The sequence below is a fragment of the Akebia trifoliata genome, unplaced genomic scaffold (genome assembly GCF_017979445.1).
Source record: "Akebia trifoliata isolate Shusen 1 unplaced genomic scaffold, ASM1797944v1 Contig00589, whole genome shotgun sequence".
NCBI lineage: Eukaryota > Viridiplantae > Streptophyta > Magnoliopsida > Ranunculales > Lardizabalaceae > Akebia > Akebia trifoliata.
In genome coordinates, this window is record NW_028237124.1 from 27343 (window position 1) to 39996 (window position 12654).

Below are 12654 nucleotides of genomic sequence, written 5' to 3' on the forward strand. Positions count from 1 at the left end.
TGATTCTACTGTCTCAACTTAGGACACTGAGCCTTCCAATGTCCTTTCTGCTTACAGAAACTACACTCATCAAAGGCAACTCTTGTGTAAGGCTTATTCTGATTATTAGAAAGGGACTTAGAAAGTACTGCTAACACAGAAGGACTAGAAGTATAAAGAATTCCCTTTTCAGAATAAGACTTAAGACGTATTTCTTCAGCCAATAACTCACTAACAACTGAGTCAATAGAAGGAAGTGGAGAACGATGCAAAATTGAACTTCTAAGTCCTTCAAAATCACTACGAAGGGTCATTAAAAACTGTACCAACCGTTGCTGCTCTCTACGATCAATATAGGCACCACATGCCTTTAATTCTATTGATTCTGTAAGAGCCAATTGGTCCCAAAGATCTGTCATAACAGAATAAAACTCCTGAATACTCATGTTCTTCTATTGAAGAGCTCGTATGTCATTCTCCAATTGATACTGCTTTGCAAAATTTGATTGAGTGAATAACCTTTGCAGATGATCTCAAACCTCCTTTGCTGTCTCATACTTCGCCAACTGTGTACCTATGGAATGCTTAACAGAATTGTTAATCCAAGTAATAATTTTTGCATTGTTTGCTTCCCAAGCATCTATTAAAGCAGTATAACCCTCATCGGTATCCTTAGGCTTCACAGAAGTTCCACCAACATATCTCCACATCTTTATACCCTTAAGAAAATTTCTCATCATGTAACTCCAATATAAATAATTCTTTCCATCCAACCTCACACTCACAAACTGAAGCGAATCGTCTCTTTCAGTAGCCATAATTAAAAAAAAAAAAAAGATAAGGTTGTAAAAGAAAGGATAACGAAATATCAAATTGTAGAAACTGAACGAAAACCCTATCGAAATCGTCGTTTTTCAAATTGAAAAACTGAACGAAAACCCTATCGAAATCGTCGTTTTTCAGATTGTAGAAACTGAACAAAAACCCTATCGAAATCGTCGCTTTTTAGATTGTAGAAACTAAACGAAAACCCTATCGTTTCATGAATGCTCTGATACCATGTTAAACAATCCAGAGAAAAAAAGATGAGGCTACTGTTTTATTGATTCTGCATAATGCAATTGAATACAAAAAAAGATAATATAGCCAAAATACAAAGAGACTATATATAGGCTAAATCAAAGAAAATTAAAAAGACTATTCTACCCTTAATAAACAATAAAACAAAATAACCCCATATTTCTTAACAAAAAGAACGATACAAAATGGAAAGGGAGGAAGTTTTGACTCCTCAAATAAGAATCCCAGTTACTAGTACTTATGAAATCAAAACAGAAAATATTTATTACCTATCAAAACATAAAATATTTATGGGGAAGTGCAATCGTGTATCCCGAAACATACAGATCTATGGTTCTCGAACTTGTCATGTTAGGGAGACGATTGAGTATGCCACCTGGCAATCATATTATCACATTAAGTAGTTTAATTAAATATAGTGTAATGTAAAGCCCATACAACTCTAAAGTGAAACTATAATGATTATTTTTTATCTCACCCTCTTATCATTTTACTGCGTAGTATTGAAAAATGTTGATGGAAATGAAGACTTTGCCTCTCCACTTCACTTTCAATTTTTTTTTGAATTATGTTCATGATAATGCAAGCCAAATTAGAGAAGACTAAGCTGTCATTTTAATCAGTTATAATTTACCACGTGTCATTTTAATGAAAAAAATATGTTAGGATTTATTATTTGGTACTAGGATTGTGGATATATATAAGCCATATCTTAAAGCTTTTATCATCTATCTTCTATTTGAAAATGGTCAATATTGTTGTTTTTGTTTTCGAAAATACTGAAATGACTAAAAGAATTTATGATTTTAGACACCAAACTTCCCTTCCAAACACAAACAGTAGTATAGTAACAATAGCGTGATGTGATTGTGAGAAATAATAGTAGTTTGGCAAAAGTAAAACATGGATGTGGAGTGTGGGGTTTGGAACAAAGTAATTGGAATAATAAAATAGAGATTCGATTTGTGCCATGGACATTGAGTTCGTGGAGGTTAAATACAAGAAAATATTCTTAAAAAAAAGGGTATTATTGTCAATTAAAAAATCATACCAAGCAATCATCCTCTTTTATAATAGGTAATAGATTGATTATATTTGAGCAGCACTTAAACTTAACCTTTGTTAAAAAATTTGATCCAATTAATACTAACCATAGTAATGGGATTTCTTTGGCCCATTAGTACAATTAAAAACCAGGGACAAGAGGCCTGGCCTAATATCCATTGGTTCAGCTGAGAACATCAGGGAAATCACTATGTGAAAAAAGCCATATTTGACAGTCTTAGCCCGTCAAATTTTGAGAAATTTGACGGACTCTCCCGTCAAATATGCCTGTCAAATATTTTCTTGTAGAATTTTTGTTTTGACGGCCTTGGACTATCAAATTATTGGAGAATGAACTTAAAAAAAAAAAACAAAAAAATTCCATACAGTATGACCGTCGAATTTGGAGGTTTAACAAACAATAGGATGGTCCTCTAATTCACCAATCACAATAAACGAAATAATAGTAAAACAAATAAAAAACAAAAAACAAAAAACAAAAGAAAAATCATAAAATAAGCTCAAAATTAAGCTAAACAACTCAAAATTCATATTATAAATTGAAATTCCATTATTAAACAAGCTCTAATAGAAGCAATTGGGTACTAACAAATGAAATTGAGTCACATAATTGCTTAGAAATAAAACACAATCAGAAACAAATGGTCGTGATGCCTTTCATACTTAGACCCTAACTAGCAACATGAAAAGGCCCAAATGCTCCATGCCTTCGACTAGAATCTGCCAAGAACACACCCATTAACCAAACTTCTCCCATCGCGACAACGAAAAACACAATCTACATTAGTACTCAATCCTCACGGCCAACCCAATAATAGATCTCAATAATTTCCACGCTAGAACACCTACAAATGAACAAGATTTAAATGGTTCAAATATCATTCACCCAATCCCAAATTTCATCCTAAATCTTTAGAATAAAGTTTTAAATTTCATTCATAGGGATTCCCAACTGAAATGGATCCCAAGGAACCAAAAAACTGATCTCTAGGAAACTTGTGTATCAAACTAACCTGATTAACAGCAGGAAGGATGGCAGCATGGGAGAGAAGTTGGCAGAGTTTCTTGCAACTGAAGTTGCTGATACCAATAGACTTTGTTAGTCCAAATCTACAACAATCTTCCATGTCCCCTTCATGTCTAAAGCAAGAAGTTCGTCTCCCTTCACTTTAAACTTCTTCTCCAATAGATTGAATCTTTGCAGGAAAATGAATCAGGAACAAATCCACATAATCCAATCCAAGAACCCTACAAATCAGAAACCAATTGTTGGGTTTTCTAACCCTTTAGGAACTAGATCTTAGCTCTCAAGATCAAATAAAATCAGTTTTACAAAAAACCTAAACATAGGTTCAAGAGAGATACATGTAATGCTTAGAATAGCAATGTAAAACAGATCCAATAAAAAAAGGTAATATAACCAGCAATTCTCATTATTAATTACACACACTCATCCATGTACCATGTTTCCATATTGTTACTTATCAAACATAAAAATAAATAGGAAATTTTATCTTTGTTATACTATATTACGTTCACCAACTCATTTTATCTATGAAATTTCTACAAAAGAAATGTTTAAAGATTGGACGAAATCCAATTCTTGTTTTGTTATAAATGAACCATTCACATTTCCGATTCCTCAAAGGTTGAATCCGCTAAAAACTATAGCGATTAGCCATTACAAGTTGTTATTCATGGCGAATCCATCAATGTGATTAGCATTCCTACAACCCTAAGTCCACTCAACCATTCTTCCATGAAATCAACATCTCTATTTAGTATTTTTTCTCATTGGGCTACAAATGGGTGTAGTTTGAGGGAGATATTTATGAAGACATAAATTTATTCATGATAACTTGGATGACAATTACACACAAACTCTAATATGTTTTACATATAAAAGGATACCATATACAAAACTTAGGGCCTGCACCTATCTCATAGGAGTTATGGTTGTTTCATGTTCATTAACCAGCTTAACAGCCTCATTTGTTTCACAACTCCTGACTAGGGCTTTCAATAGACCAGATGATCCGAAATCCCTCTGTCCTGATCCAATAACATTGGATCTTTATGCATTGATGTTTCAGATTCAGATAAAGATCCAATCTGATAAGGTTTTGATCCAATATCTATTAGATTGGATCTGGATTAATCATGTCCCGATCCAATAAATAATTAGAAAGTATTTAAATTATATTAAATATATGAAGTTTATTCAGATTTTGTATGTCAAACCGGATATGGCCTTACTGGACTCAATCCAATTGTTATTGGATCGGGTCTGAATCTTTATAGTTAGATTACATTATAGAATCCAAAGAGCTTATTGAGATCATTATTTAGATCTTTGACAAGAATCCAATTAGATTCTTATTGGATCAGATTTGGGTCTGATCCAATATTGGTCCCAGATTGATCTAGACCGAATCCATTGACAGCTCTAGTTTGTTAAGGAAGGGCAGCAATGAGCAATTTGCCTTTACTTCTCTTCACGTTTCGATCTTCTTTTTATTATATATAGAATTTCTCTTCACTTTTGGATTGGTTGTGGTTAGATTTCCTGTCACCAACATTATTATTCAAATCTTATCTTATTACAAAATTTCTGGATTGTCTACAGGATTTGCTTATCAGATAGTTCTCATTTCATCAGCTGAATGCCAACTTGCTTTGGTCGGGAACATTTGCATTTGCAGAATGGTTAGTTCAACACCAATCCTTGTTAGAACATTTGCATGCAGTTTAGCCTTGCTACAATTGCAATTGTGTGCCCATGCACATGTTTATGTGACTATGTGCAAAAGAGACCTGAATCTGACATTCTTTGTTGACAGCAACAATCAAATAATTCTCAGCATCATAAATTATCTTAATCTTCTATTGGGTTGATAACCAAATGTCCCCTTTAGCTTCATTTACCACTTCTGAAAACTGAAAACTGAAAACTGAAAACTCTTATGCCCGTATAAATGTAAAATAATTCATAACTCACCCGACTTCAAGACAATCTACAGGAGAAAAGGGGGTATGGTTAGTTGATGAATCTTGATTAGTTTGGGCTGCAATTGTATTAGGCAGGAGTCAGATTCATTATAATATAATTGTAGACACCCCAATTTGAACGGGCCACTACTCGAAAAGGCCCAAAAATACAGATTTTCCAAATAAATGGGCCAACGGGCCTTAAGGGCCCAAGTCATTGAAAAGTGACATTTTGACCAAACCGAGGCCCCTAAGACCTCTCAATGGTTTAGAAGGCCACCAAAAGGACTCGGCCTACCTTACGCTTTCCTAATATTCACCGCTCCGCTTCTAAAATAAAAAACATCAAATTTTCGATAAAGTTCACCAACGGGCCTAAAAAGCCTGATTTGCCAATACGTGGCATCTCGATCAAACCAATGATTTCAAAAATCTCAAAAAAATAAATAAAATTAAAAAAACGAGACTTGGGATGCCTACCACCTCCTATACCTTCCACCGCTCCATCTCCGAATCCAAAAAAATCTAAACCCACCTAAGGCTCATAAACCCTCAATTCTTCAAAATCCATTTTTCTCACTTCCCCCTAACCTAAACTCAATCCCACATCACCTAAAAATCTAATACCAACCTACACCCTCAAAATCCATTCCAAAATAACCTCCAACCAATTCCCAAATCCATATCCAATTCATATCCAACCCACAACCCTAACCCATCAACCACTACCCACATCAACCAATCACCATCTTGATAATCAAAGATGACAAATGTCATCACCCCATCTCACCTCCCTCACCCAACTACCTACCCCATTAATTTGCTTTAAATCTCATCTACCCACACATCAACCCATCACCTTTTCTCTCAAATCAAACACATCTACCCACACCCCTAACCTATACCTCCCCTAATCTACCCTCATCATTCGCTACAAAATCCACATCTACAACCTAAACCTACACCCATCCTTTCAAGTCAAACACTCAACCTCTCCCATCAACCTATCTCAATCCTTCATTTCTACCCACTTTGACACATGGCATCATCTCCCTCACCCTCCCAAAATATCATCAATCACCTCTTTAAATCTTCCATTCTCTTAAACCAAATACCATTTAATCACAACCACCATCTTAAACTCACCTCACCAAACACTCCACCCAAATGGGTTGGGTAGGATCCAAATCATTTGGGTCAAAACTCACCCATTTAACCCCTTTCCCTAAATACCCTTCAATCTCCTCTAAATTATACCCACTTCTCTCTCAAACTTATAACCATTCTATCATTTTTCTTCACTTCACCCCATTATATCCCTTAAATAACTCCTCAACATCTATAAATACCCTCCTCCTCTTCCCAAAAATCTCCCAACTTTTCACTACAAAAATTCTCCCCCCAACTTTCACTACAAAATTTCTCCCCAACTCTCTCTCTACTAACAACTATCACCCCTTCTCACTAAAAAAAAAATATTATCAATTCCCTCACACTAATCCTCCCCAAGTCTCACAAAAAAAATCACATACTACACTCATCTCTCTCATCATCTCTTCTCTACTCCTTCAATCAAAAAAGAGTTGTATTTTCTTAAAATACTAAGGACTCAAGAAGACTCAAAGAAGGAGAAGAAAAGAAGAAAGAAGATACAAGGTGAGTGCAACAAAAATAATCCCCATCTCTTCTACACCCTCTCCCCCTCCCTCTTCTATCATCCCCTTCCTCTCTTCTCAAGGCAAAGGTTTATAAGGATCATCCCCTTCAATGGGATGATCCTATAATCAAGCCAAAAATAAATCCCTATTTAGGGTACAAATGCACAACACGTGACACTTTATTTTTCGTATTTTTAAATCAAAATGACCGAGTTAAGTTGAGGTTACCACTATTTAGTGGGGAGAAAATGGTGCCTAACACCTTTCCTTTTCTCCAACCGAGCCGCTTACCCCGAATCTCAAGGTTCGATTAGTTCTTATCCATCGAGAGTCACTAAATGCCAAACATGTCACATTTTCTAAAAAATGCACATCGGGTGACCATTCACACCCACTTACAAAAATGAATGGTGGCGACTCCAAACCATTGTAGATGTGGTCATCGTAATGACGAAATCACGTGTCTACAATAATATAATATAATTTACCAAACTTAATTCTTAGAACATAAAATCATTTTAATTTATGATTTTTCTTTGGGTAGATATGTTTTGTTGTTGTTGTCAATATGAGAATATTGACAAAATTTTGTTGTTGTTGTAAAATCTAAGCACTTAAACCATTCAAAATTTTCCTCCCGTAATTTTCTCTTCACTAACCAATAACCCTTTGTTTTTTCAATACAAGTCAAGTCATATATGCCATTGGTTCATCAACTTAGCACATAAAATTCAAAACCACAAATCTTTGTTCCTCAAGGGTGACCAAAAATGTGTTCCAACGTGTCATGACGTACCTATATACCCATCAAGATAATTTTTAATGACAACTTAGGCACAAAATTAATAAATATTGGCCAAAAATCAAGGTCATGACAATAAACTTGTTAATATTTTAAAATGCAAATTTATATTTATTTATTTTTTGAAAAACATTAAAAATAACATATAACTTTAACCCTAAGGGGGTAGCTCAATGGAAATTTTGGATCCAACAAGCGGTGAGAGTCCGTAGGTTGTGAATTCGATACCAAGTATGAGCAGTATTTCCTAGGGACCCATTGCAAGGCACACCCTTACTTACCCAGTGCGTGTGATGTGCGGTTCTTGCATGTGCTTGGGGTATGGACCCATATACCTTGGCTCCAGCCCTAGTTCTTTCGGTCCCTGTAGTGGGACTCGGACATAAGTTCGGACACCCACATCATAAAATAAAATTAAAATAAAATTTCTGGCACAAGTTGGTGTATTTTTTTTAATTGATTGGGCTAAGTTTTTTATAACTCCGCAAGTGGTTTCAAAACAACCTAAAATTCATTTGGATTGAGTCAGCCTTGTTTCAGGATGCAACTGAACAAGTTCTAAAATACAAGACTATGGGTTTCTTTAAACTAACCAACAAAAACATATTTTGAAGGGTTGAGGTTCTCCATCAAATTGACGATGGAGATGCTAGGAATTCTCAAGAAAAATAAATTGAGAAAAAAAATAAGAATATTTTATTTTCCTTGCCGTATATCAATCGTCTATTTGCTAGAGATCTAGCCTCAACCGTAGATTGAAACTTAAAATGTTTACATTGAAATTGTTTTATTCTCAATCAAATGTCTACATTTGAGGATGTTGGAATTTAGAGGGTTCAATTTGAAAACCCTTTAATATTCAATAGATTTAAACCATAGGGTAAAAACTCAATCCCAACTTTATGCTTTATGTTTTTTTTTTTTTTTTTTTTTTTTGTGCTTTAGTTGTTAGTATTTTTTTTTTTTGCCTTGTGTAATTTAATCTCACATTGACTAGGATAAGAGTTGATTTGAAACTCTTAAATAGTTATACTTCTATTAACTTTAAAGTTGATAGAAGTAATAAGCATGCTCACGTGCGCACATGGGGGCCCAAAAGGAAAACTAAGGTTCCAATTGGGATTTGGATCAACCGGTCCGAAAACTTTAATGTGTGTGTGCACGTACAACTTGCGCGTAGGTGGATGCAAAGGCTTGGATTTATTTAAATGCTTCTATTTAGTCGATTTAACACAAAAAATAAAATAAAAAAAATCTCTAATCTCTTGCTGATTTCGTTTTTCTATCACCATCTATATATTTATATTCTTCATTGTAAAAGCACACAATATAGACGAGTTTGAAGTTACGTTCCAATTAGAGTACTCTCTTGGAAACGTAGTTTGTTGTATCCTAGAGAGTGAACACTTACAAATTGTGGAACCGTAGTAGGGGCAGATTTCATTTTAGAACAGTGCTTTGTGCATGCCTCAACTAGGGGTGCACATGCTTCGGATTAGTTTGGATTTTGACAAAATTGGAATCGAACCAAACATGATCGATTTTATAAATTTAGAACCAAACCAATCGAATTATCCTATAGAACTGAACCAATCCAAACCAACCTTGGTTCGGATCAGTTCTCGGTTCTCATACTTTCAAAGAAGAAAAACTACTATTTTTTTCTTTCGAAAGAGGAACCCTTTGGATCAGAACATAAATAATGCCTATTTTTAAAATAAAAATTATTTTACGATTAAATTTTGATTGAAATCTATATAAATTAAAAATTAGAGGAAGCTCAATTAGACTAAAAAAAAATTACAATTTTAAAATTAGTATTTTGGATGGATTAGGGAGGAAACTAATCCATAAATGGTAGATTAATGAATCTAAGTCTAGGTTCATCTAGTTTATTTCATCTAACAAACACAGCATAAAGGTTCTCGTAAAAAAAAATAAGGAATCAACCTTTTTGAAATTTTTTTTTCTATAAATAGGTTGATCTATTTGAGAGTTGAGAGAGAAATTTGTGTACATTTTTTTTATAGGTTTTTGTTAGAAAAAAATAGAGGAGATGAAGTTGAAGAAGAGAGAAATAGATAATAGAAGAATGAAACTAAGAAAGGATTTTATTTTTAAATAAATAAACATATATATATATATTAATAGATACTTCGGATTAGTTCGGTTCTCGGATTGGTTCTATTCTATTATACCCCTAATCCAGAACCGAACCAAATCAATCGAATTTTTTTATATACAATCTGCACCCGAACCAAACCATGCTCAATCCAAACCAATCCAATCCAAAAGGCTTTGGATTGGTTTGATTATCAGATTTACCCAATCCAATGTGCACCCCTAGTCTCAACCATTACTTTTTTTCTTCTTTTTTTTTATTGATAAGCTGAGGTTACCCCACCCTGAAAAATACTACTATCAAGTGTAAATAATGTTAAATCTTCCTCAACAATTCTCAAAAGTTTTTGAGGAACATTACACATTTCTTCATCAACAAAAAAACCATCTGAACAATTATCCTATTTTGCTAAAAACCATTGTAGATAGCTTCTTCCAGCCCACTGATTCTTGCATTTCACATAGCGCTTCATGAGTCGATTTCAAATAAAATTGCCCATTTGATGTTAGGTTCCAAACTATTCTATCCCTCATCAACATCTTAGGGGTTGGTGTTGTTGAAATAAGATCAATAATTGTTTGCATACGATCATTCTATGGTCTTGGAAACTCCCACCTTCTTTCCAAAATAAAGTCTCGAATAACTGCATTTGAGTGACTATCGAATTGATTTATAACTTGATTTTCAAATCTGGAAATAATGCACCCTTTTTGTAACTAAGAATCTTTCCATATGTATATCTTCCCCATCTCCAACTAGAAATCGAATATGTTTTCTAACAAATTTTGTCTCATCTAAAATGTCTCTCCATGCCCAAGAAGTATTATTGGGAGGTTGGCATCCCCCACATATCTCTTCCCATCCACTCCGCCCAAAAGGAGTTGTTTTCCACCAATCTCCAATACAATTTTGCCATACCAATTTTGTTTATATCCCTTCGACATCGAATGCCAAGTCCTCCTTTCCCATAAGCTTTGCAAATTCTAACCCAATGAATCGGATGAATAGAATGCACAAGGGATGGACCACTCCACAAAAAATTATTCAGAATGTTCTCAATCTTTTTCAAAACACTCACCCGAATATTGAAAGACGCCGACCGGTAGACTTGAAAACTATATCAAACAAATTTAATTAATTCAAGTCTTCCCGCATACGACAAAAGATTTGTTCTTCACCCCTCAACTTTTTAAATACTCTATCAATCAAAGGTTGACAAAACATATGAGATAGTCTTGAAGAAAATAAATGGAGACCCAAATATTGAATAGGATGAATTCCCTTTGAGAATCCAAGATAATTGAGAATAATATTCTAATTTTTACATGATTCATTGAAAAATATTTGACTCTTTGTTTCATTAACTTGGAGAACGGAAGCATTGTAAAAAGAGTTTAGAACATCTCGAATAGATGTTACTGACGATTCATTATTGTTAGAAAAGATTAGAACACTATCAACAAAAATCAGATGGGAAACTCCTGGACTACTGTAGACACCCCATTTTCACACTCGCCCGATTAATTAACTCATCAACCTGATTACGACAGTTCCCAATAATGAATATTTCAATTTTTTTTTTATTACTAGATATGTTTCAGAAATTTGGATGAGATATTTCAAACAAACAAACTTTAAAAACTACGCTACGTTAGGAAAATATGACCCAAAACATAGAAATCATCATTCTCGAAACAAAAAGAAGCTTTACGAGAAAAATCATAAAAAATAACAAAATTATCAAAATACCCCTAACATCAAAACATCCTTAGAGTCTACATTACTCTTAGGAAAACCCTTTTGAACATATAAAACAACAAATTAAGACCAAATAAACTGTTTCACCAATTTCTACTAAAAAGAACAAAATTATGAAAACGCCCTCATAAGGCCTTCGATCATTTCATGCTAAAAACCTATAAGTGACTTAAACTGATACTCTCATTGAATTCCTTATGAAAAATTGATTCCAAAACGTCGAAAATCAACATGTCAATTCAAAAGCCCTTTTTGAGGGCAAAACGATATTTTTCAAATCCTAAAAATCAAAAATATGAAACTAATAATTAAAATATTAATTAACGTAAAGTAAAATCTTAATAAATTAAATTAAAATTTTTTAATAATTAAAATCAATTAATTAAGCCCACGGGCCAAATTTTAAGTGGTGACCCATTTATTTAAGTGGGGCCTACATGATATTTGAAAAAGACCCTTGCACCATAAGTCTCAAAGAATTAAAATATAATTTAATAAAGAACCCTTCATTAGGGGGTTTTCCAAAAACTAAAAAAATTCTCTCATGCTACGTAAGATTCAAAATCCTAATTAAACAACTTAACCTTATTTTGAAGAGGCTTAATCAAACCCTAGTTTCCCAACAAGTTTTATAAAAATGAGCCTCCACAACCTAAATTCACAGGTAAAGAAAAACCATAGGTAAAAGAGGTCAAAAACTCTTCTAAGCCTTCCCAAAACCTTAAATCGAAAGCCCATATCCATACCTAACACTCAAACCTTATTCTTTTACCTGAAAAACATCTAGAAAAGTCAAAACATATTTAAATCTAGGAGGAGAATATCTCATCTTAGATATCGAAAGCGAATCTAGTAACGAAGACAAAAGTAGGAAGACTCACACGAGGAATGCTCTCCACCAGTTCTGAGGGAATCAACTATAGCAATCACCCAAGTAAAAAAAGGTGTTGTTTTTATTTTAATTTTTAGGTCTTTTTTTTTTAATATAAAATATTTGGCAAAAGTAGAGACCGACATTCGCTGGGGGAGATTGGTGTCTAACTCCTTCCAATTCCGTAATGTGATCCCCAGACCCATTCTTTTCGTAAACCAGTATTTTTTTTAAATCTATTTTGAGTCATGTTTCAATTCCTAGATCGTAAAACTAGGTAGCGATTCACAAAACACAAAAAGCGGGTCTCCAACCCGCGGATTGAGGGTAC

The 12654-nt window shown here is 33.9% G+C and overlaps 1 long non-coding RNA gene across 1 annotated transcript; it reads right to left on the reverse strand.

Annotated features, from left to right (window-relative positions):
- Positions 1-2630: 2630 nt before the first annotated feature.
- LOC147381299 (uncharacterized) lies at positions 2631-3255 on the reverse strand. The gene is made up of 2 exons (XR_015174668.1): positions 3138-3255; positions 2631-2969 (listed from the first exon to the last, which is right to left on the reverse strand). It is a non-coding gene; the product is annotated as an uncharacterized LOC147381299 (long non-coding RNA).
- Positions 3256-12654: the final 9399 nt, after the last annotated feature.